The sequence below is a fragment of the Desmodus rotundus genome, chromosome 2 (assembly GCF_022682495.2).
Source record: "Desmodus rotundus isolate HL8 chromosome 2, HLdesRot8A.1, whole genome shotgun sequence".
Lineage (NCBI taxonomy): Eukaryota > Metazoa > Chordata > Mammalia > Chiroptera > Phyllostomidae > Desmodus > Desmodus rotundus.
Window position 1 is genome coordinate 145,063,076 of NC_071388.1, and position 26,724 is coordinate 145,089,799.

A 26,724-nucleotide genomic window follows, 5' to 3' on the forward strand; every position below is an offset into this window, starting at 1 on the left:
GTTTTTTTGAACTACTAAGTGAAAAGATTTTTTTTTAGGCAATGACACTGTCAGCCTGATTCTCCAGCCTCTCCAGATGTCCTCTCTGTGAGAAGAAAATGTCCATGTGTTCTCATATCCAATGACATGAATCAGACACAAAGCAGTATTCACGTTGCTTTCAGTCTCACATTTATAATGTAAACTGAACATGAGATGTCACTCACAAAAGTCAAAGGGTGTGTAGAAGCTATGACGTATTGGTGAGTCTGTCCTCCATAAAGGCATTCAAGTTCATTTTTTTTAAAGATTTATTTATTTATTTATTTTTAGAGGGGAAGGGAAGGAGAAAGATAGGGAGGGAAACATCAATGTGTGGTTGTCTCTCATGCACCCCCTGCTGGGGACCTGGCCTGCAACCCAGGCAGGTGCCCTGACTGGGAATCAAACCAGAGACCCTTTGGTTCACAGGCCCTCACTCAGTCCACTGAGCTACACCAGCCAGGTCAAGTTCAATTTTTAAAAACTATGAAACCAAAGAAAAATACACCTGCAGCAGGATTTAGTTCCAAAGTCATTGATTTGGGATTCTGGCTAGTAAATGATCTATGTCAAAGGCAACTCAGGATGGTAACCCTTGCCTGTCAAATAGTAGCTGCTGGACTTGACTGATAAAGGGGTGAATTAAATTATCAGCTACTACAAAGGACATTTGTGACTGGCCATTGAGGAAGTCCTGACATCAAATGTGACTTTACCAAAAATAGATAATTTGTTTAGAGGATGCATGTAGAAGAATGATTGATTATGAAGTTTAGAAAAAGAGAAGAACAGAAAAGAGACAATAATGAAAGCTAAATAAAATTTCATTTTTCCTCTAAAATGCTGCAACCAGAACTATAAAACAATGTTTTGAGTAGACTTGCAATTTTGAGAAGACTCTAGTACACTAAGGGAATCCAGCTTTTAGTACTACTTTAGTGAGTGTCTTAAAAATTCCTCATAATTTTTAGAACTTAGTTCCCAGCTATAAAACACCAAGATTGTATTGTTATACAGTTTCTACTACCTTTGCCAACTCTAAATCCTAAATGTTGTTTTCAGGCATAATACTAATTGTTGAAATAAAGGATAAAATCTTTACTCAAACATATTTAAGAAACAATTTTACTATGAAAAGTATAAAAGGAAAAAGGAGGGTGTGCAAGAGACAAAGAAGATGTTTCTTCTTACATGGTTCTGGCCTTTAAAGACAAAAAGTTTTTGAAAAAAATTGTCAGACTTGAAAAGTTATTATAGTTTATGACTTCTTAGCACACTTATATGTCTTCAGTTATTTTAACATTAAATATTCAGAGAGTAGTTTATTACACACTTAAATACATATTTTACTTAGTCTTCAGGGTGAATTTTTAATACTGAAAACAGAGAATTCTATTACGGAAAATTTACAGAGAAGTTCACAAGGGGCACATCTCTTCTAGACCATAGATCATACTTCTGCTGGCAGTGAGCGACACAGCTGAAAAAGACTTAGACTTTGACGTATAGAAAGGTGTTGAAAGACCGTTTTCAAGATTTGGTGTGTCGTTTTTACAAAACTGCATCCTGGTGGGGTAGTAAAGGATAAAGTGTGATGTAGATTTGGTGATGTAGAAGATTTATGGTGACGTAGAATATTTGACTTTGGGTGGTGGGCACACAAAGCAATATACCAGCAATTTTCAACAGTTTTCTTCTTATGTCACACATGAACTAATTACTAAAATGCTGGGGCACATCTAAAGTATGTTATTGCTGACCTGACCAAAACAATAGGTATAACTTTGATTTATTCAAAAATAAGAATGGTAGTAATAACTCACCCTTTTTTTGCTCCAAAGTGACCTTTTAAAAATCAGGTGCTTATACTTGTATATAAAAATTTCAGGTACCAAGAATTAACCTATCAGACACATTCTTATTATGTGACGTGACCAATAAGATGAAACTCTATTATATGACCTGTATATTTACAGTCGAAGACAGGGCATTCACACTGTATGGCTGTTATTGTGTCGGATGTTGTAATTTCTTAAACTGAAAATCTCAGGGAAAAGAAGTCAGTGTCCCTGACTAAATAGTCAGGTATTGCATGTTTTAAAAATTCTTGCAGTGAACTGGTTGAAAATCACTGCAATATATAGATAATGTATCATAGAATTGTACACTTGAAACCTGTATAAACTTATTAACCAATGCCATTCCAATAAATTTAATTTTCAAAAAATTGCCTTATTTTAATATAGTACCCTCTACAGTTCATAACTATGTATATTTACTGAAACCAAACAAATAGTACCTTTTCAGAGGTGTCCAACCCCCAGCCTGCGGGCCGCATGCAGCCCAGGATGGCTATGAATGCAGCCCAACACAAAATCATAAATTAACTTAAAACCTTTTTTATTGCTTGTCAGTTTTTGTTAGTGTTTGTTTATTTAATGTGTGGCCCAAGACAACTCTTCTTCGTCCACTGTGCTCAAGAGACACCTAAAGGTTGGCCATCCTGGTAGGATAATCAGTAAACAAATATGAGCTACTATCACTTAGTTGTATAACATTGGCTTTAAAAAAAAATTAAACAGTTAGTATATCAGCTTTGCTTCTCTTCCAGCTGATTTTTTAGCTGGGTGAATTTTGTAAGCACATTTATTTATTAAATAAATTTCAAATCAAGAAACTTCTGTGCGCCAGAATAATTGTGATCTCTTATGTAACACCTTTTAAAAAGATGTTAATTTAATAAAATAAATTCTATTGCTTTCCATAATTTGTTATCAAAAAGTGTATTTGTGAAAAAACAACTCCAGTTCACTCACTCATATTTATTAAAGAGCATGACATTACATACATGTGACGTTTCTTAAGCTAAAGTCAAAGGCTATTACGGAAAGAAGTGGTCCAAGGGATGTGAGATGTAACTAAGGTGGTTATTAGTATTAGGAATGCTGGGTTCAGGGGTTGTTACTTCTAATCATGGGAATCAATATCACTGGAGAATATATGCTGAGGATGTGAAAGGATCTTTCTTAATATGTTGACTATTTTAAAATTTTATTTTAGTATGTGAAAAGGAAGAATTGATAAGGAATCTGCATAACTTTGGGACAATCTCTGGAGTCACAAAAAAAGTGTATGCACAAGTTTGATAATAGTAGAGGGTGCTGGAGGAAAGGTGACAGATGAGGCCACCAAGGGAGCAAGTGGAGGTCAGCGCTGTGAATCCATAGACTCTTAGTCTATGGAAGCAGGCAAACTGTTTACAAATGCAAAAGTCCAAATAAATGTCAGGTGATTAAGGCCTTTCTTTTTGTTATTTAGTTTATTGAGAAATGAAATTTGATTGAATAAGTGAATGATCAAAAATCATTCATTTAGGAAACCAAATGCTGGTAAAAATGAATAAAACATAATCCCTTAAAGAATGAAAAAGACATCATCCCTGATCTTTAGAATCTCACAGTTTAATGGCGAAAACAGACGTGAGCGTCATGTTGGAGAAAACGGCACAATGCTACAGCGGCCCGTGGATGGGAGTGATCAACTGTCCAGGAGCGCTTTCCTTTGAGCAGAGACTTGCAAAAGAAGCAAGAATTATCCAGAAATAGAGACAGAGGAGAGGACTAAGGATAAGCATGAGAGTTTATGGCATACTTGGAAAACCTTATAAGCCAGTGTAGAGCTACAGATATAGGCATACCTATGAAATATTATAGATATATTATAATATAATCTCTACTGTGTTATTTAGAAATAAAATGTATAGGTAAAAGAATTCATTGATAGTTATTTAAATTCACACTAAAAACACAATGAGATTCCACTACAAATGTATGAGAGAACTAAAATTAAAAAGACTGAAAATACCCAGTGTTGATAGATCACAGAGTAACATAGAACCTCATACATTTTTTTTTTTTGGAAATGAAAAATGACACAGACATTTTGGAATAGAGCCTAGCAGTCTCTTGTAAAATTAAACATACACTAACAAAGTTTACTTATAAATTAAAATGATTGTTAAATAGGATAAAAAGGATCCAGATGAGTATACACCAAATATTAGAAGATTTGATATATTCCAATTAAGATAATACAAAATACTCACTTATATTTGGCATAAGTAAATTTGAGATACAATATTGTGACTGGGGTTAGTACTGCTTAGTGGTTCTAAGTCATTTAGACATAATACTACACACTGTTGCCATTGACATTTAATCTAAGCTTTTGTACACCTATGACTATCTTTGTTCTAATTATCACTCAGAGATCATATTCAATTTTATCTTTGTCTGATAAAGTGTTCCTTTTAGATTTTTTTTAAATTTCAGAATACAAAACATCTGACTATTGGTTCCTAAACTTTTGGGGAATTACATAGCTTTAAGATTGAAATAGCAATGTTCTCACTTTTCATACACACACAAAATATAACTGATTCCATATACAGGATGTTTAAGATACAATTTCAAAGGGTCACTGGTTCCCTGAAACACATTTGTATACTTTCTAGTATACAACATAAAACAATCATAAAACAATACCATAATTTAAATACAATTTAGAAATATAAAAATTATGTGTGTTAGACAGTTTGAAGATTTTCTTCAGCAAAAAAATGTACATATTAATGCCACTGTTATAATTTAATGCAACAGCAAACACAACATTTTGTTACATAGCATGAAACACATTTTGAAGAACCAAAATTGACATCACCATTGGAAGGGAATATTTGAATGGTGGCTGCCAGTACCATATCTAAAATCACGTGATTTCATTTGAAATTCTGGATAAGTATAACTATGGGTAAACTTTTAACACATCAAAGCCTCAGTTCTCTCACCTGGGAAATGCGAATAACTAAACTAGATTCTTCAATAGGTACAAGTAGATGAGATAATCCATAACAATTTCTGAGAATAATAATTGGCACATATAGAACACTCAATACATATTAACTACTATTAATGTTTTATTGGTGACATAAACATATAATTTTAAGATCTCCCAAAGATGCTGAGTTTTTGTAATTTGAATGTTCTCTTTAAGTTGTTGTGTTTTACTATTACTTTTAGATTTATGTAACAAAGGAATACTATTTTTATTCTGGACCATAGTGTTTGATATTGCCCGTATTTTTTCCCTTACATTATTATAGAACAAGAGGACTCTGATGATGCACTGTCTACACAAAGCTTCCTTGTGTAATATTAAGATAGATCATTTGCCAAAAGAATAACCTCACTAAGAGGCCGAGAGCCTGGGGTGACAATAAAGTCTTTATCCAAGGACTGGTTCACAGGCCTCCTGTGCCTTGAGGCATGATTCAAATTTTCTCATTGGATTAATTCTGTACATCTCTCACGCATATCCACATCCCTCACAAATCAACTTTCCTGGCTTCTAGAATTCATTAGGGATCTTAGCTTCTCTTTCAAATACTACCACTCTAAATTGCCCCCACTTGGTTTTCAACAGAGAGCAAAGGGGAGTTGAATATTTAACCCCCTAGTTCACAGTAAACATATTGGTGATAAAAGACAAAAAGAAAATAGAATGGAAAATTTAGATACTAGACAGACAGACACACCATTCTCTTTTTGTTGAACCAAAGTTGCTCAAGTTGTGAATTTAAGTGATTAAAATTTCACATATAAAAGTTAATTTAAAAAACATGCAAAACTAGAGCAGAGAAAATTTTTTAAATTCCATTAAAGCCTAATCATACAGCTTTAATTATGTTTAAGATTTGAGGTTAAATGATAAGGAATGTCTTTTTTAAAATTTAGTTTGATGGTTTAAATCAATCTCAATAATTTTAGCAATACCCCAGTAGATGCTAAGGACACTTACAGCTTATTTCTCTTAATGTTATTTCTTCATGTCATTGCTTTGCTTTTATCAACTCTCTTATATCCATAGAAAATAGACAGGAGTAGAAATAGTTGTAATTACTGAAAAGAACCAATGTCCACTAAAGTGTGTGTATACAGCTTCCCAACTTCAAGGGAACATCACAGTCATATCAGATGAAGAAAGAAAGAACTTTTATATTGTATAACACCTTGTGCTCCAAATTAGAAAAAGCGTGTCATTTACATTGAAATTCCTGAAAACTGAATGATATATCTCCAGTTTCAGGTTTTGTTGTTGATTTGTAAGACCACAAGTGGAATACTTTATTATATCCTAGACACTTTAAATGGATCTGATCCACTCAAATAAACATTTAATGAGAGTGTACAATTTATGGGTTGTTCTCGATCCTTTATTTTTGCAACTTATGTTAAACAGTTATGTTTATATCATTGCAAAAAAATTTGATTGTCTTTTATTTTTCTACTTCCTCTTATCTTGTCTGACTTTCCCACTTGTTTAATTTTCTTGTCCAAACACTCACCAGACCTTATCAATCCTACCTCTTAAATATCCCCAAATACATGAGCTGTCTTCCCTTCCATTAGTCTGCTTATGTATCTCGCTTAGATTACAGCAGTATCTTCCAAATCAGTGTCCTCTTTGTGGTTCCATTCTACCTGTTTGCTAGATTGCAAGAATCTTTCTAAATACAGAGCTGGTCAAGTCACCCCTGTTATCATACTTTAACTATGGAGTTAATATGGTAATGTTAATTTTTACTTCTGTTTAAAACTTTGAAAAATTTTTTGTATCTCTGCACCCCAACCAAAAAAACAAACATATTAAAGGCTTTTTCCACTGCTTGAATGACAAATTCAATTATTTCACAATGACAAGTAGCACCTTTATTGTTCAGCATCTGCTAATCATGTCAGTACTGACATATACCACTCCTGTCTAGCTTAAAGTTTTGTTTGTTTTTTTTTCCAGGTTTTAGAATATGGTATGATTTTGTTACCATCTGTACCTTTGGCACAATACTTCTTCTGTTTAAAAACCTTTTCTTCCTTTCTCTTCTCAGATAGAAAAACCTCATTTTCTTTCAAGAGTGTGCTCAGGTACCACCTCCTAACCTATTTAAAAATAGATGTGTAACTTCAAATGGCAATTTAAATGTCTCTCATGGGAGATTAAAACCAACTCAAAGGCAAAGACTCTGCCTTACCAGTCATTCTGTGCACAGCACCTAGTATCTACTAAGTGCTTGAATGGTAATGAATGAATGAAAGAATGAATGCAATCTTGGCTCTTTCCTATGTTTCCACATCACTCAAGATCACCTCACTCTACCCACTATTTTGTATATACCCACCTGGTCTTATCAACACTTTTTATCAAACACATTTCAGAGAGTTTTTTTAAAGCTGGGAGACGTACATTGTTTAATATGGAAGCGAAAGATGAGTTTAGATTTATAGTTTAGGCAATGGGAAAGAACTGAACATTTTTGGGTGGTGTACTGTCAGATGTTCATATCAGCATGATCACTGACAGTAGTCTGGAAACTGATTGGATAAAGAAGAGAATGATGTCAGGGTAAACAATGTAGAGGCCATTTCCATAGCCAGGAGGAGAAACTGAGTATATGGATGAGGGTGAGGCAGGAAGGAAAAAAGCACATTCAAGAGACATAGAAGGTAAATTCAACACTTTTTACTATATTTGTAGGTAGGGGTGAGTTAGAGTGAAAGTTCATACCTGGGTATCAGATTTTATCATTCTGCCGAATAAGAAAGAGAGAAAGAAATTGAAGTGTCTGTATATGTGGCAGTGGGTATGCAGAGGAGATAATGAATTCATTTTTGAGGTATATTTGGGACATTGAACAGGAAGGTTAGAGCTTTTTTTTAAATGTATGAATCTAGAAATCTGGGAATGGCAAGACCTACAGATAAATATTTGATAATATGAAGCTTGTAAATACTATTTGAAATCATGAGAGCAGATGAAATTTTCAAAGGAGACAGTATATTTTTCTTCAAGAAGTCCTGACCGAATATTTTTATGGATTATATAACTAATGAACTTAAAAACTGATTTATACAGTAGCTCAAATAAAAGTTAGCATGGTTATGGTTTTTGAAATAAAAATAACATTAGGGTGATTTATTTTATTGTAGAATCCATGGTTTCATATTCTGACTTGACTCTATCCCTCCTATTCCATGCACCTTAATGTGGTACACTGTTTTGCTTTGCATATCATAAAGCACATTTATATAGCAATCAAAATAAATCCTTCATCTTTGTTTTTAATCCAGAATAATTTTTTATGGTTGGCACATCTTTATATTATCCAAATTTCATCTTTTGGGATTGTGTGTAAAAGCTGGCAAGGGTCAAATGATGTGTGGGTTGAAAGTAGTTTCATGATTCATGGGAACTGTTAAACTATGCAAAATTATCACTCTGGTACAATGAGTTTTTATGAAGGCCTTCTTAATGCAAAAAGAAAAATGGAGCATTCCATGGATTTTCCATCTCAAAAAAAAAATGTTAAGAAGTATGGAAAGTAGTCACAGAACAGTTTCCAAATAATGGCCATCCAGCTCTGTTAACATGCAAACATTTTTTCCACTGTTGCTTAGATGCAATTGCTATCCATGAACGAGTTCTCTTGTAATTCTGATAAGGCACAGCCTGACTCTAACTTACTCAAATATGCTTTTTTAAGTTTGTGGTTAATTTCAAATAGTTATCATAATAATTTAAGCATTTGTTAAGGCTTTACTATTTATTAAATCTGTTCATACAGATTATATCATGAAACATACATATTATAGGTCACCCAGTGGCAATAATTGTTTTAAATTATATTTCCATTAGACATCCATTGTTTTAACTCTTAAGACCAAACACATAGTCATTTTAAAAGTATTTCTTATGCTATTCAAATATTTAGAAATTTAGGAATTTTATATATTAAATGAATTGATGTTTATAAGTGCTCAGAATACTTTGTAAGCAAATATAAACACTCATTGAGTCTGTTAAATAAAAAAAGAATAGTTAACCATTTTCAAGAACATTTTATGACTTTTTAAATTTCACCCTTTCCCCACTAGGTATATTTTAGCCTCTCCTTCAATATGCCTCACTATACTATAAACCACATAAAATAGTGTCACTAAATTCAATATTATTACATTTCAAATTTTTAATGAAATATAAAGAAGTGGGCAAAACTAGGTTTACAGTCATTCGTGTGGAAAATAATACACTAATTAATAAATAATAATACAAGAATAAACTTTCGTGTACTCACAACTGTAAATCTACTTTTGGCCAACCCTAATTTTCTAACTTTGAAAATTCTTATTATATGTTTCCAACTTAGTCATTCAGCCCTACCTAATTATTTTTTACTTCTCTTGCACATGCATTCTGCTCTTCTGACATGCAGTATGCAAGACGCGGAGAAAAAGCGTGCTATTCTGTCCTTCTTTGTGACGAATCTGCCGGGTCTAACGCTAATGCCACCTTTTCCATTGAAGACTTTTACAGCCAGAGAGCAGGTATTCTTCCTTTCGACTTTGATGAAACTTAATGTTTAAGATTCAAAAGACTTTCATTACCAAGGTAAATGGTAATGCAAGGTAAAATAAACATGTAGGAGTGCTCTCTCCTGCTTAGCAGATTGGAAGCTGACTAAGGACTGACTGAGGCTCTGCAAAATACGTATTCACACTGGTTGTTCTAAATATCTTTTTTAAATTAAATTTACTGGTGTGACATTGGTAAGGAAATTATGTAGGTTTCAAGTGTACAATTTTATGATACATCACTGTATATTGCACTGTGTGCCCACCACTCAAAGTTAAACCTTCCCTTGTTACAATATATTTGACCCCCATTACCCTTTATATTCCCGCCCTCTCTGGTAACCACCATGCTGCTGTGTCTATGAGGTTTTGTTTGTTTGTTTTTCTTGTTTGTTCAATTGTTGCTTTTAGTTTCATATCTCACATATGAATAAAATCAGATGGTTCTTGACTTTTTCTGTCTGTCATTTAGTATGATATTCCCAAGATCCAACCATGTTGTTGCAAATGACAGTATTTCATCTTTTCTTATGGCTGAGTAGTATTCCATTGTATCTATGCACCACATTTTATCCAACCATCTATTGAGAGATAGCTTGGTTGCATCCATGTCTTGGCCACCATGAATAATGCTGCAATAAAAATAAGGGTGCATATATACTTGTGAATGAATGTTTTCAGATTTTTCAGGTAGATACCTGATCATCTTCAATGAGTTCAGAAGCAGTTTATGGCACATTGATGGTTTTGCGGTCTTTTTACAGAGTTCTAACCATCCCTGGCTTCCTCCCATCTTTCTGTGACAGCTTTAACACCTACCTGCAGCTAGATTCTCTCCTAAACCCTGAATCTGCAGAGTGAGCCTCTCTTTCCCTTTCTCTGTCTTTTTTCTTCTCCTTTTCCCCTCCCATCTCTCTTTCTCTATCCCTCTCTCTCTTTCTCTCTCTCTCTCCCCACTCTCTCTCTCCCCATTAATTATGAATTATAAAGGTTTTACTGAACTAATGAGTAATGTAAAAAAGCACAGGAAAAATCTTTGTATTCATTTCCTAAGAACTCAAAAATAAGCATGTCATTGAAATCCATTAAATGAGTTATTAAAAATAATATTAGGTAAGAAAAGGAAAATATTAATATATTAAACTAACTAAACTTGTTCTCTTAATAATGTACTAAATGCATAAATATCTGATTCTAACAAACATAACAATTTAGGAAATAGAATTAAGAATTTATTTGCTTTATTTACACATTTTGATTTTGGTACCTTAACTGGTTTATAAGCAAGTAGAAAGATCACAGAAGAGAAAGCCAAAATAAAAATACCTAAGAAAAATTAATGTATTTCATACTAACATTTTAATGATATAATTATTAAACTGGATAATGCAGGCAGTAGTCTGGTATAAAATTAGTATTATTATTTTCTATGAGTACACTAACATACTGAGATGATCATATTGTAATATAACAATTAAATGCTGTTGAAATGATTATAATATGAAGGTGATATGCAGTTAATCAGTTTTAATGTTGATTTATCACATATTTTCTCATTAAGTGCAAATTCCTCTCGGGAGTATTCCTATTCAAAAACTTTAAGTTGCCCTAACTTTAACATTATGTAATTATGTCATTTTGATTATTTTGTAGCTTTTCCAGAAGCCAAAAAAAAAAAAAAGGAAAAAAATGAGCAATGAAAAACCCTGGAGTTTCTTTTGATGATTTTGATTTTGAAACTTTCATCAATTTAATTTTATGCACCCAGGGAGGAAATATTTACTAATTAATACGTATATGTCAAATGAATAATTGGATGATTAAAAACAATTTAAAAAGAGCCTCCTGTTTCAAAACACTAATATTGTCCTAATTGATTAAAATGAATGTTACAATTAAATGAAACTTACAAACTGACACTCCAAGTATCTATCCTTTTTACAACTTATTCTTAATTGAAAAGTCACTCATCATTAACATGCACACAAAAGTACTTGTTAGTTTTATGGGGCTGAAAATAACATCACATTTTTTCAGATTTTAGGCTCTGCCAACCTCTCTCTAAGACCATCTAACAAACTTAAGCAGACATAACAAACGCAGTTACCAAACATATCAATTCTGTGCAATGGGCAGCACCAGTATAAATGCAGGGTTTTTAGCTTTATGTGCACAACTCAAATAAGAAACAGTTTAGCTTATTGCTTTACTGCTTAATTATGTATTTGAATAAATATATAGTATATGTGTGTATATATTTCATTTTATGTTGATAAAGTTTTCAATCCCTAAAAATGTTAACAATCTATGAGTCTAAAAAACATAAAATACTTTAATCATACCAGTTATCTAAAAATTTAGGCAAAGAACCACAGGCACATTTTTTACATCTTCTCAAATAGTAAAAATAAGACTAAAAATTAACCAAAGTTAGTAGAAATAATACAATTATAGGGGCTATTTTTATAATTCAAGAAACTAAGTGAAAACTATTGGACTGAGAGTGAATTGCTGTTTTAAAATATGCTTAACAGCATTGACTTGGTAAAACTTATTGAACATTCATGATATGTTAGGCACAAAAGTAATTTCCTCAAGAAGATCATAGGTTTTCAGGATAAACAGCTATATTGATGGATAATTAAGATACAGTTTGCTAAGAAATTATATAACACTTTCAGGCTAGTTATATTCTAAATTAAGTAAAGACTGATTAATACTTCTGTCAAGAGTTAGAAAAGACTTCAGAGAGGAAGTGATATTTGGGTTAAAACTAGGGCAAACATCCCAGAACAAAAAAACAATGCAAGGATAATTGCATGCAGTAGTACAATTATTAAATGCCATAGGATATGCTTAGGTATATATGAATTTATGAGATAGTAAATAAGTTTACAGAGTAAAAAAGGAACTGCATCATTAAAAGCCTTTGACACATATTTTTATTAGTAATCAATAATAAATTATAGTAAATTTATAGAGACCTAGAATTATTAGTATTTTCATTAATTCAACAGTTTCTTTAAATAGTAAACACTTTCTTAAGAATGAGAATACAAGAAGGAATTAGACACGGTCTTGTTCTTCAAAAGTGAGAAATGTACAAATATTATTTTAAATTATCTATTATTTATGTTTCCCTTATCTTTAATTTTTCAGATATTTAAGATGACTTATGAAATTATATGATAATAGCATATTTTAAAATTTGGAAAATATATAAAAGAAACTCATGCATGGAAAAAGACTGAAAATGAGGCAAAAGGTTTATGGTATAAAGACACAGGCACACAGAAACACACCTAGTACTTGGTCCTCACTGATGGCTGCTAAGTTATTGCAGTAAAAATGCAAAAGTAAGACTTGGCAGTTACATAGTTCACAATGTTTATAGATTCTTTTTTTTTTAATTTTTATTGTTATTCAATTACAGTTGTATGCCTTTTCTCCCCATCCCTCCACCCCACCCCAGCTGAACCCACCTCCCTTCCCCACCTCCACCCTCCCCCTTCGTTCTTTTTTTTTTTTAAGGCTCAAAACCACCATTCTTTTTGGAACTAATTTCAAACAGGAATTTCTCATTAGAGATCTCATAAAGAACATACTGTATAATATAACAACATATAACATAGGAAATATTCTATATGAAATATGGAATGAGTTTCACAAGGATAATTTGTATAAAATCACTTGCAACATATGAGGTCTCTCCAGAAGGCATCCAGCCATGTAATATGAAACATAGAGACATTTATGAGTATTGCATTGTGTGCTCACCACCCAAAGTCTAGTCTCCTTCCATCACCACATATATATTTGACCTCATTTACCGTCTTCAACATCCTCCCACCCTATTTCCCCTTCTGTTAACAAGCAAACTGATATCTGTGTCTATGGGTGTGTTTGTTGTTTTTTTAAATATCCCATATATGAGTGAAACCATGTGGTTCCTGTTCCTTTCTGTCTGACTTATTTTACTTAGTGTAATACTCTCAAGATTCATTCATTTTGTTTCAAATGTCAATAAGGTGTTACCTTAGTATTTGCTGGCTTCAGAACTCATCAAACCTTGTATTCATCTTATTTCGATGAGAAAAAAATGTTTCAGCACTCGGTTTGCTCGCCACTCGTCAGGCACTTGCCAGGACTTGTATGAGTCAGGATACCCCCCAACAAGAGAAAGTGCTTCATCAAACATTGCTTGCTGGCCACTCAACAGAATTAATCAATGATGAGTACCTAAGTATCACTGTATTCCATCTTTTATGGCTGAGAAGAATGCTATTGTATACATGTACCACAACTTTAGTCATTGGTGGAAGGACACTCTGGTTGTTTCCGTCTTGGATATTGTGAATAATTCAGCACAGCAATTTTTTAAGCCTATATTGGGATCACTGTAGTAAAATCTAGAGAGAAAGTAGTATGGTTTCTGACATGTAGCTTATTATTTTTCATTTCTAAGCCCCAGGTAGGAGAGATGGACCATTATCTGATTCCATGTATTGTCCTCTCCAATAAATAAATATTCATTTTAAAATTTTGCTTTAAAGGCAACTATTCCTTTTATATTCCTGTACAAGTTTTCAGAGTTTAACCCATGTTAGATATTAAATCACAAAAGAAGATTCATTAAGGAGTAAAAAAGAGTTAAAACAGAAGGCCTGGTTTATGGCATCAAAATTTATAACTAACTTTTTCATTGATCTCAGGAAAAGGTCAACTTATATTTAAAAATTAAAAATCAAAAGGCAAAACACCAAAAACATAATAGTGTTGTTCAGTTCATGGCACCAAAACCCAGAATTCATTTGATGAAAGAATATTAAAAAATTCTTAGTGGCATAGTTACTGTTATTTTTAAATATAATTATATCCATGAAAAGAAATATTCAGCAAAAACTATATTCCTATATTTGTATGACACAACAGTTAGTGGAATAAAGCAAATTTACCTTCTCAGCAAGGAGAGTGAGATATATTTTGACAGCACCAAGCAATTTGTTGCTTCCCTCCAACTGAAAAGCATTGCTTGCGTAGCCTTTCTTTCTAAGAAATTATTTTTGAAATGATCAAACTGTAATATTATTTGTAATGCTATTAAGAATAATATCTAAAGTACTTAAACTAATTATGCCTATTTTGTAAGATTAATTACCATTAATAATTTAACATATTTTATCATTTAAGTCAATATCCGTTCTGATCTTTAACTTTAGAGAGTGTACTGTATATGCACCACATAATTAGGGCTTATGTATCACATAATTAAGGCTAAATACTAGGAAATCAGACTAATGAGACCAAATCAAACTGAATTATTTAAGCTTTTTTCTATAATTTTAGAGGTAGAATATTTAGTAATTAAACACTGATTTAATTTTCTTGAACTTGCATATGTCTCCTTTGTTTCTGCTACAGAAGCCTTCAAAAATATTTCCCTGAGAAGTAAAGAAAAATAATCTCTTGCTTGTCACTACTGGGATCAAAGTAATAAATAGAGGCAGGCGATTTTAGTCTTTTTCTCTTGTCCTCCTTTCTCTTTCACTCCTTAGTCTCCTATGTACTTTATTGTTTGTTTTATTTTCTTTTTTCAGTGTTACAAGGACCTGTTCTCAAACTGGAAGCTGCTCCGTTTGCTTTCATTTTATATCCCTTTATCCCAAGACCTGGCTGCTGTGAGGGGAGATTAATACCTATTAAATTAAAACCATTATTCAGGATTTAAAGCTTTATGAAGAAATATTTTAGACAGAGAAACTTTTGTGGTCTTGTCACTTCACTCATTCCTTCATTCATCTGTTTAATTATTCTTCAAATAAATGTTTGTGAATGGCTATTTGTATGAGACCCTGTTTTATACAGCACAGCTGGTGAGGTTTTGAATATGTGACTCCGATAAATAACAAATCACATTTGGGGTGTCATTCCACAAATATTTACCAAGGGTCTCCTGTGTTCCTAAGGGCTTATTTAGGTGCTAAGGATAGCATGTTAAGCAAGAGTGACAAGAGCTTGGATATCAGAGCTGGTGGTCTTGTTGGGTAGATATAAATATATCATTTAATAAGAATCCTGATGATGGGAGAAGTATATTGTCACTGGGAGTCCATAGATGGAGGACTTAATTTAAATTAGGGGTCAAAGAAGACTTCCTGTAGGAGATGTCATTTAAGCTAAACCTTGAAGGATGGTGAGAAATTAGGTATACTTGCACATATGTGTGGGATTGTGGTGGGAAACCACTGGTTACAGTTGGAATATGGACGACTATTCCAGACAGAGGACACAACATATGTAAAGGCTGGAGGGAAGAGAGCACCAGGCCTTGATGCAGAACAGCAACAAATACAGTATAACTGGAATATAGCATTAAATGAGTCTGGAGAGGTTAGTAAAACACAGTTCAGAAACTGAGGACTTGCATCTAGTTAAGGGCTTTAAGTGGACAAGCTTAAATTCAATTTCTGATTCCAAAGTCTCCATTATACATACTTATCTTTGGTATCAAGAAAACATAAAGAAGTTGCTTAATTTGATTTTTTTCCATTTTATTAAAAAATGGTTGTTTAAATGATTTCTCCTCTCAATGAATTGTACATTTTCAGAAAAGCAACTGGTGTAACTGCATACTCTTACCTATAATTATAAGAAGTTATGTGTTTCAAAAAGACCCAAGAAAAGCATTTACCTGTTTACTTTATCTCCAACTTAACTGCTCCCTGATAATCTGGTATTCTCTTCCCTCTTTCTCCCCCAGATCTGGATCCAAGGGAGCTATGTCTAAGCAGCAGGGTTCTTTAGAGAAGAATCCAGAGACAAAGTGAAGGATGCACCTCAGACAAAAATCAAAGCAGTAAGAGGCTATTCCTTGAGAGTTGCTAAGATTCTAAACTAAAAATGTAGGAACTCCTACCCTTTGCGACAGCATGGATGGAACTGGAGAGCATTATGCTAAGTGAAATAAGCCAGTCAGTAAAAGACAAATACCATATGATCTCTCCTATAAGTGGAACCTAATCAACAAAACAAACAAGCAAGCAAAATACAACCAGAGACATGCAAATAAAGAAAAAACTAACAGCAACGGTGGGGAGAGGGGTAACAGGAGAAAGAAGGGGAAGGGGCAAGTAAAAGAACATGAATAGAGGACTCATGGGCATGGACATGGGCTGGGCATTGACTGCAGGAGGGCAGGGCAGGGGAGAGCAACAGGGAAAAAGGTGGGACGACTGTAACTGAACAACATTAAAAAAATAGTAAACTTATACACAAAAATGTAGGAGTGGCAATAAAAAGAAGCAGCCAGGTTTGGGAGATACTTGTGAGGTAGAAGTGATAGCAGCAGCGAACCTGTTGGAGAATGGTAGGGACCAGAGGGGCAGGGAGGAGTTAATGACGACTCAGATTTTATCATCTGAAAGATATGAACAAGGAATGAAATACTTGTTTGGGGGCCGTACAAACTGCAACACTTTAATGAATTTATTTTATGTATTGAGCTTTCCCCAATGGCAGAAATGGTCATCTTTATAACTCTTAAAAGTGTTTTTAAATTTCAACTGGATTTGAATGACCATTTTTATTTTCACATAATTAAAAGGGAATAATAATAAGTCACTTCCCTTGTAGACAAACTACGTGTGAACAGGTTGTTTTTACTAATCAATCTTGAAACCTCCACAGGTGAAAATATTAGCTGATACCGGGGATAGATCCCAAAGTCACCTGGCATTATTCCTCGCTGGGAGAGGAGAGTGATTGGCAGACCACCCTTATCTCTAGTCCACTCAAGTAGTTCATTATCAGCAGTTCAGGCCCTCTGAGATGTCTCTGCTTCACAACTGCAGCTCTCCACACTCCGCGTTAGCAAGGTTTTGCGGGAATTGAAAATAACTCCTCTTCTCAGAAGAGCCAGTAACCCTTACACGAGACAAGACATACACACTATTTCATTGACAAGTCCTGAACAAGATAGGATACTAATTGACATTAAAAATATTGTAAAGAGTAAAGAAGTATCACTTCTCTTTTATGGCAAGAATGCCCTGAATCCAAAATGGCATACTTTTTTTTTTCTCCCTATCTTCTTCTCACTGAAGAAATTTTTAAGTATTTTTTGCAAATATATTTTGACTTGTACTGGCTATTTCTGATGGTCTAGAACTGATCATTACCTTAAATTGTTTTCTTTTCCTACTGGAGAAAGAAAATAAGACAATCATTACCACAATATTCATCTTGGATAGCTCAAAATGACATACACAATTTAGACCAGGAGACAAATATAATAATACTTTACAAATGAATCTCTTTTTTTTCTAAAGTAGATTTTGAAGAAATTATGGAAAGAAAAAAATCTTAAACCTGAGTCAAGGAAATAGAGTTTTTCATTCATCACAGAAACAAATAGTACAGCAGTGACATAATTTCTCATAATGTCTCTTGATCGAGTCAACCTATTTCACTCATTTTATTACCCAGGCCCTTCAATTTTTTAGATCTATCCCATCACCTGTCAATTCATGCTTCATTTTCCTGCTTTTCAGTGTCAATCAAGGCTGCTTCCTCTCCGATAGTCCTAACAGGAGTCATGAATGACTTTTCCATCCCCAATGTTAATCCAGAACATGGTTTCCCAGAATTACATGTTTCAGAAATCATAGAGAACTCAAGCCTCTCTGTCAAAGAGGGGAAAGAACTCAAACTATCTAAGAAAAGTGGACTTTCAACCATTTAATGTTTTCTGGGAGATTATACATTAAGATAACAGTGTTTTCTCTATCTTATAATTCCATTAGGTGCTACAAAAGTGCTCCTTAGTAATCAGCATTTGGCAACCTTGTCGTGCAGTCCTTTTGAGAGTGTGGTTGTGAATAGAACAACAAAAGTACCTATGACTTCCCCAGAGTATAACTATTACTTCAGCCTCTTGCAGTTATTGATGAACACACAAGTCTGTCTGACACACAGGACCAGCTTTCAAATTAAGCATTTCAGTTTCTGAAAGGCTTCTGTCACAGTCCTATGAAGAGGAGCCACCACAAACCCATACTATTTTCCTAATCACAGCATTACTGGCTACTGACTTGGGTCTGATCCTTCTGTCATATTCATAGTCAAGAAAAGGACTTAGGACTTTGATTTGCATTTCCCAAAATGGCTAGGGAAATTGAACATCTTTTCATATATCTGTTGGCCTTTTGTATGTCTTGCTGGGGGAACTGTCTATTCAGGTTCTCCATCCAGTTTTTAATCAGGTTTTATTATTTATTTTTTGGGTGTTGAGTAGTATGAGTTATGGATATTAACCCCTTGTCAGAGCTGTTGTTTGCAAATATCTTCTTCTTTTTGGTTGGTTGTCTTTTTGTTTTGTTGGTGGTTGCTTTTGCTGTGCAGAAGCTTTTCAGTTTGATATAGTTCTGTTCCGTATATTTTTCCTGTTTCTTCCCTTTCCTTTGAGGTCAAATTCATAAAGTTTTCTCTAAAACCACGCCACACCTGTTAGAATGGCTATTATATTGACAAGATTAGCAATAACAAGTGATAGCAAGTTTGTGGAGAAAAAGAAACCCTCATTCATTGTTGGTTTCCATAGTTGGTAACCACCATGGAAAACAGTATGGAGGTTCCTCAAAAATTAAGAATACAGTTACCATAATACCCAGCAACCCTTATTTTGGGTGTCTACCAAAAAAACTTGAAAACATTTATTTGCAAAGATATATGCACCCCTATGCTCATCGCAGCATTATTCATGGTGGCCAAGACACTGAAACAACCGATTGTGTACTTCAATGGGTGACTGGATAAAGATGTGGTACGTACATACTGTGGAATACCCCTCAGCCATAAGCAAAGATGAAATACTGCCACAACATGGCATTTGTAGCAGCATGAATGGGCCTGGAGAATATTATGCTAAGCAAAATAAGCCAGACAGAAAAAGTCAACAACCATCTGATTTCACTCATATGTGGGTTATAAAACTGCAAGTAACAAATAAAAAAAACAATAAAAACAACAAAAACTCATAGACACACAATAGTGTGGTGGCTACCAGAGCAAAAGGGAGTAGGCATGTAGAAAAGTGTAAAGCGGATCAAATATAGGGTTATGGAAGAAGATTTGACTTTGGGGAGTAAACACACAACATATTATAAAATTGTAGACTTGAAACCTATAAAACTGTGTAAACCAATGTTACCACCATTTTATAAACTTAATACAAAAAAAGAAAAAGTAGTCATAATGAAACCAAATCACCAAATGAAAGCCAAAGACTCTGACCCTTTCCTCCAGACTTCAGCTCTGTCTGATCAGTTTGTCTCAAATGTACTCAGAAGGACAATGAAGATGGGAGAGGCTGTTTTTGAACAAAGTAGCATTGGTAGTGAACAGTAGAACCTAAACATTAATCCAAGTCTTCAATTCCAAAGTTCATATTCTCATTCCTTCACAACATTGTATTCAATACAGATTTTTTTTATTTTATTTAAAAATGATCAGGTTTTAGCTCTACATTTTACAGAAGCAGAAACAGTGGCATGGATTGAGTAAACGACTTCAGGTCATACACCCTGTATGTGTTAGAGAGAGCTCCGACACCTGAACTCAGGATTCCCAGCTCAAATATCTCCTCTATCATAATCAACAAAAATATGATAACAAACAGTACGGTAACAGTCATCAGTGTTATTATCACCATTGCTAACTAAAACCATACTTACAGTTAACACTGGAACTTCTGCGGGACTACCACATTATTCCCCAGGGCCGCACCATCGCGTGCTTCCTTGAGTAACCGCACATTCAGCATGGACTATGCAGTGGTTCAGTGAAAGAGTGGTGTGATTAAAATCAGAACTTGGAAAGTCTTTACTTGTAGTACATTAAGAAAATGTCTTCCAATATAATTGTATGTCGAAGGATGAACAAGATGGCCTAGTTGAACTAATTTTTCTGAGTTTTGCTAGAACTAGGTTTATTTCTAAACAGAAGGAAATGAAATGGTTTCATTTAACTATCTTGATAAAATGCTATCTTCTTCATGCTTTTTTTTTCTTTTTGGAGAGAGGAGAGGATCTGTATCATTCAATGATTTAGTTTGTTACATTACATCATCAAGTCAAAGAGACGGAACATGTAGAAATTATATAGGAATAGGGATATTATTCATATGTCTGCTTTCTTGGTGCAGGGGTAGTAGTGCATATTCACCTGAACTTCCACATAGAGTGCTAAGCAAACATTTCATGAATTGATTTTTTTTTGAAACCAGGCACTATTCCAACATTGAAAAATGGAAATGCCAGTTCAAACTTCTATTTTTAATTTCAATGTCCACTGATCTAAGTTTGAACTAAAAAAAAAATAAAGCAAAATGAGATATTACCATGTAACGGCAATTCTCACCATAAGTGTTGTCTTATAACACATTTGCAGATCAGGCACAAAGATTAATTTAAGACCTATTAATAGAAGAATTTTCAGAGGAACTTTAGCTCAAATTATACCAATCTGTTACTGTTCCAAAATAAACGCATCAGGTGGCATTTAAAGGCAGGTGGTTAACCGTTTCATCAGAGCAGATATTTAAACTATTAGAAATATAATTAGAAAAATTAAATTAAACACACTTAATGTAGATTCTATTTCTAGCAGCAGTGTCCTTAGCAGTATGCTATTTCTATCGTAAATTATAAAATATGTGTAAACCTCACAGGTTTGCTTCTGAGTGATAGCTGAACTTAGATAATTAAGTTGTTAACCATGGATTTCAGTGGTCAACATGGTTATATATCTTTGTCTCATGCCTGCTCCTCCTTCTTGTTTCCACAGCTCTCAGGGGAAGCAGATGAGTGGCACTTGACTCTACTCAGCTACACAGCCGACTGATTAGACGTAGCCCGGTACCACAGGTACACTCAATTACATGCCTTTCAGAGAGTCGAGCATTTCCTGAAGCTAAAAGTGTTGAATCTGTTGATTTCACACATTTGATACTAGGAGAAAACTGTGATCAAACGTATTTAAACGTTCAATTTTATTTCATAACAGACTTCCTCCTTCTGTTTAACACAGGAGGTAAGGAGTTTATTGAGATAAAAAGAATCAGTTTGCTTCCAAATAATTAAGTCATTAAGAACTAGACAATGATTTCAGTTTTATTAATTAAGTCATCTCTGTGGGGGAAAATGTAACATTAGATTTAAGGCACAATGTGGTGTCCGCAATGATACAACCTTACATTTAATTTTTAAGATGTCTTCTAGAACAAATTCAACAGAAGAGTAATGCCAAAACAATCACTTGCTGCCATCATCCTCATAACAGAAAAGCACTGTTCTTTACGCTGCTTATGTGGTAAGAAAACGGCTCAGTGCTGACAATAGGCATGAACGCATTAACTGCTAATAATAAGTACACACTATACATAAAATAGTTCTTTGTATGGATTGAAACCCAACATATATTTGCTTTCAAATTTTTCTTTTATAATATATATGATGAGCTGGACATCCCTCATATTCCTTTATTCAACATGCTTCTAAGTAATCATGGATAAAGGGATATTCAGTTACCTAAATTTATGCCTAGTGTATGGTAGTTACACACAGTCATTTAAATGCATATTTAGTGCAAGAAATGCAACTTGCTCTCTTTTTAAAATAAAAATAATTATATATTCTACAGTCAGAAATACAGTAGATTTTTCCCCACACCAACCTTAATATCCTTGGTTTTAGCCAAAGCCCCAAGAAGCTCTTGAGCATGTTAAAATCTCCAGCTTGGAATAGCTCTAGAAATAACAAAGTAATATGTTTTAACAAGACATAAAGGCCTAACAAGAATCAGTAAACCTTAGAAATAAGGGATACTTTCCAGGAGCTATTACCTCACCAACATGATCGCCAAGTTCTCTGATTCCTGAACTTTATCATAAACTAACCACTAAACACTTTATGTCTATTGGCTTTAATGAAGGTGATTTTTGAACAAGCTCAGGAAAGTATTTCTTTTAAGCAGGGAAACTGCTTTAATTAATTAAGCTAATTAGGTTAATGAACAATTATGGTAATTCTTTCACTTCTCCCCACAATTCAATCTTTTAGTCATTTACTCATAATCTCAAATGGTGGTATTAGAACTCAAAATACAATCACATACATCACAATTGAACCTTCTTTTTTGTTTTATATCTTAGTGTACAGCTTAAATAAAAATGAGCCATCTCTCACATATTGAATATCTCTCTAATTAGAAATGCAAATATCATCAGTTAAAATTTGTCTAGACTAGGTAATATATTTAGATATAAAAATATTTTTTAATAATTACTAATTTTAAAAGTAATAGGTTCATAAGCATTTATCTTTCACATTCCAGACTCTGAAAAATAACCTTTCATGTAGTTTTTTGGCCACCCAAGGAAGTGATTCTGTTATTGTGTTTTTACAGTTAGGTAGATATTAAAGATGTTGAGGGAATTGCCCACGGTCATACAGGCTGAACACAGTAGAGCTTGGATTTGCCTGTTACAAAGGAATTATTAAATCCTCTTAGCTACTGGCTTATTTTTGGAATGTAAATGTCTAACTACTCCTCTAAATGTATAAAGTACATTTCTATAGTGTAAATATTTCTTATGAGTTAGTCAACAAGTAAAACATTTTTAAAAAGTGTGAAAATACTATAGAAAAACAAGATTAAACTAACTCAGTCAAGTGGTAATTTGTCTTCTGTCTCCTAGACTTCTATCCTTAGTAGTTATTCAGTATTCCAATCTTATTTAGGTGTGAAGTCATAAAACTTGGATTTTAGAGAATAAAGATATTTTGCTATTTAATTCTATGACCACAAACATAATTCTGTCAGTCACTCATCAAACTTCAACTAACCTCTGTAATTCCCCCTTACCACTAAGGGGCAATACAACAGCACACATGTCACTATAATTAGGTGCAACAGCAATTTTCATTAGACCAATGATCTCCAATAAGATTTTCCCAAGGGCTGCATTCAGTTATATGTAATAGTTAGGTGGGCCACACATGTATTAGCATATAATTTGCACATGATTTGCATATGTATTTTAAGATTGCATCATATTTCTTTGGGTATTTCAAGTAAAAATGTAATTACCACAACATTGAAGGTTATGATTCTATTTCTCTGTAATATCCCACCACGTCTGACCAGATGGCTTATGATACAATAGCTCAGCAGAAAACTAACACAAGCCAGGGGGCTGGCAATAGTCAGCAGAGATGGTTAGGGTCAATAGAAATCTTTTGGGGGGCACTAATGATGATTACTGAGAGTACATTGCATTAGACAATTTATCTCCTTTATAAGGATAAAGGAATAAACGCACACTGGGTGGACCTTCTAAGAAATGCCTTTCTAGTTACTGCTGATATCTTGTTGAACATATTTTTTTCAAACCTCATTACAGGCTAAATGGCAAATTATCTGTTATCACTTGGGAAATCTCAGTTACTTCTTAATTCTAATGATGTAGTCACATAACAACTTTAACTGAGTTTCTTCCAAACCTAATTACTCTCTGTTTTGAACACTAATTTTAAGTAGAGAAATTTAAGTAAAGAGAAATTTCTCTTTACTTTTTTATACATATGGACCAATAATCTCACCCAATTAGAGATTACACCCTTCCCCCACTTCTAAGAGCTTTTGGACACATTAATATTGGGTTAGATAGAGAAAAAGGTACAAGAAAGTTAAGAAGAGTTGTACAGAAAAAAATGGGAAGAACTGGCATTAGGTAGATACATAATCATATAGAGAAGTATATTTATACATCTTTTACTACATGTTTGCTCTTATATTTGTGAAATGAATCAATCTATCCCTCTCTGTGTCTTTCTCTCTATAATATATTCAAAATCTAAATCCCTTTATCTAGGACAAGGATTTTAATGAAAATTAGATAGATAGCAAAAAGAAGTTGGATGGATAGATGAATGGATGCATGACAAGCAGATGATTATCAACATAATAACTATTGGAAATATAACTTTAGTAAGAAGTAGTGCAGATCTCTGTAAAATTTCACCAGCATTTCATTTATACTTTCCTGGTTCAGTTTATTGGAATCATGTGGTAACAGAAAGACAGACTACTTTTACCTAACCCTGAGGTCCTTTAAACTTATAGGATCAGGCCAGTAATCAGTAGAATGTCTTTAATCAGTTCTTAGCAACTAACTTGCCTCAGGTCACATAGCTTTTGAGTGATGGAGCCAGAACTTGAATCTATATATGTATAGTTCTCTATTCTCCCTTTAAAGTTTGTACTGTAGTTATTGTAGAGTATCACCTATGTCTGAATAAATAGACATCACCTTCTGTTTTGTAACCAGAGAAAATGTAAGTAACTTTCAGTACCTTGATCTTGCAGTTAACTGAACATATGTGTTATCCAAATACTTAGTCAACATCCTCAATGATGAAAAAGTAGAGAGTTAAAAAAAATATTTTTCACTTGTTTTGTTCAGGGACATCAAACTGTACTATGATTTAGTACCAAAAACAACATGTGTCTTTGATCTATGTGTTCTATCTTTGGTCAGATGTACCTAGAATATAGTGAATTTTCTGTAAGTACTGTTTTATTGGATGGACAGACAAGTGATTAATGTGCAAGTATTAAATAAGATAGTTTATTACCATAGAAAGCAATCTATGATATAGTAAATTAAAATGCAAGTTACAAAACAATTTTTAATGAGATTCCAGTTGGAGGGAAAAATATATAGATGAAGGACAGATATTAATGAATTTGCAGGTATTTACAACATTATATTTCTTAATTTTGTTTTATATTTGGAAAAAGAATGAGTATTTTTACAATAAAAGTAAGTGTTTTATGTCTGTTTTTGCTTATTTAAAAGTGGTCCCTTCTACCACATTCTCATAGCATTTTCTCATTATGTAATACTACATTGTAATCAGTATTCCAGTTTGAAATGTGGTCTTAATATTATCACTCAAGATCCTCATCTCCTTATTTCATTTACTCTACATTGTTATTTGTTTTACAAACTGTTTCTTCATTAAACTGAAGGTGTTTTAAAGACCAGAAGCCATGTTTTATTTATCTGAGTCATCCCACTCCTATATCAATTAGCCTGTAAACAATTAGCTTGTACATAGCCAGTGCCCAAAAGATATGTAATAACTATTTGATAAATCACTTAATTAAAACAATGAATGCCACAAAATCATATAGCTGTACTAGTGAATATATAAGATAAGCACCCATTTGGAAAATAAATTTAACATTAAAAGGAAATGAGTAACATAATTTCTTAATGAACTCTAATTCTATTGATCATACTATTTCACAAGGATGTCATAGATCACAGGGAAAACCAGACATGACAAAAATCGTACATCAGTCATGTCTACTGGGAAAAAATAAAACACCTAAAATAACATATGTACGATTTATTCTGTTTCCAATCAAAAATAAATAATTAACTCAGGACTCCTGAAAGTAGTTATTTTCCTCAATACAAAAGCTTTTAAAGTTAGGCAAAAAATATATATATATACATGGTATAAAAACCTATATGAATAAGCTTGAAGTAATGAAGGTGGTATAAAAATAGAAAAAATCTCAACAATTCTAAAACACTTATATAATTTTCATTTTATGTTAAAAATATCTCTATTGATTTTTGTCTCATAAAGATTGAATATCTGAGCTCAATGGCAACCAAATTAAAATCATAATTTTTTTTATATCAATGCTAGATCCTACATTGTTTGGGCCACCCAAAATTACCCTTTTCAGAAGAATCCAAGAACTGGGGTTTTCCCATTTCACTTTACTATTTTTTTCCTCTTAGAGGACTGTTTAAGCTACATATTTGATAAGATCGTATGTGTTTCTAGGCCGATTTGCAGTAACAGTTTAACCTTCCAGATAACAATTGTGATAATGTCTGAACCCAGAGGAATATCTCTAATTATAGACATTTCAAGCACCGTAGAAGAGAGTAGAAAAAAATTCTAAGCCAGTTGGATCTATAAGTATTTTGGGCTATCTGTACTGAATAGATGCTTTTTGGTAGCAAAAGCTCAATTAATAGCCTTTGTAATTCATTGTTTGCTTTAGCCCTTGAATTTTAGCAACCTTGGTGCTAAACAAATGTATAATAATGGCAGTCAGTCCAAGTTTTTCCTTTAATGGCAGAGCCAGTTTAATATTC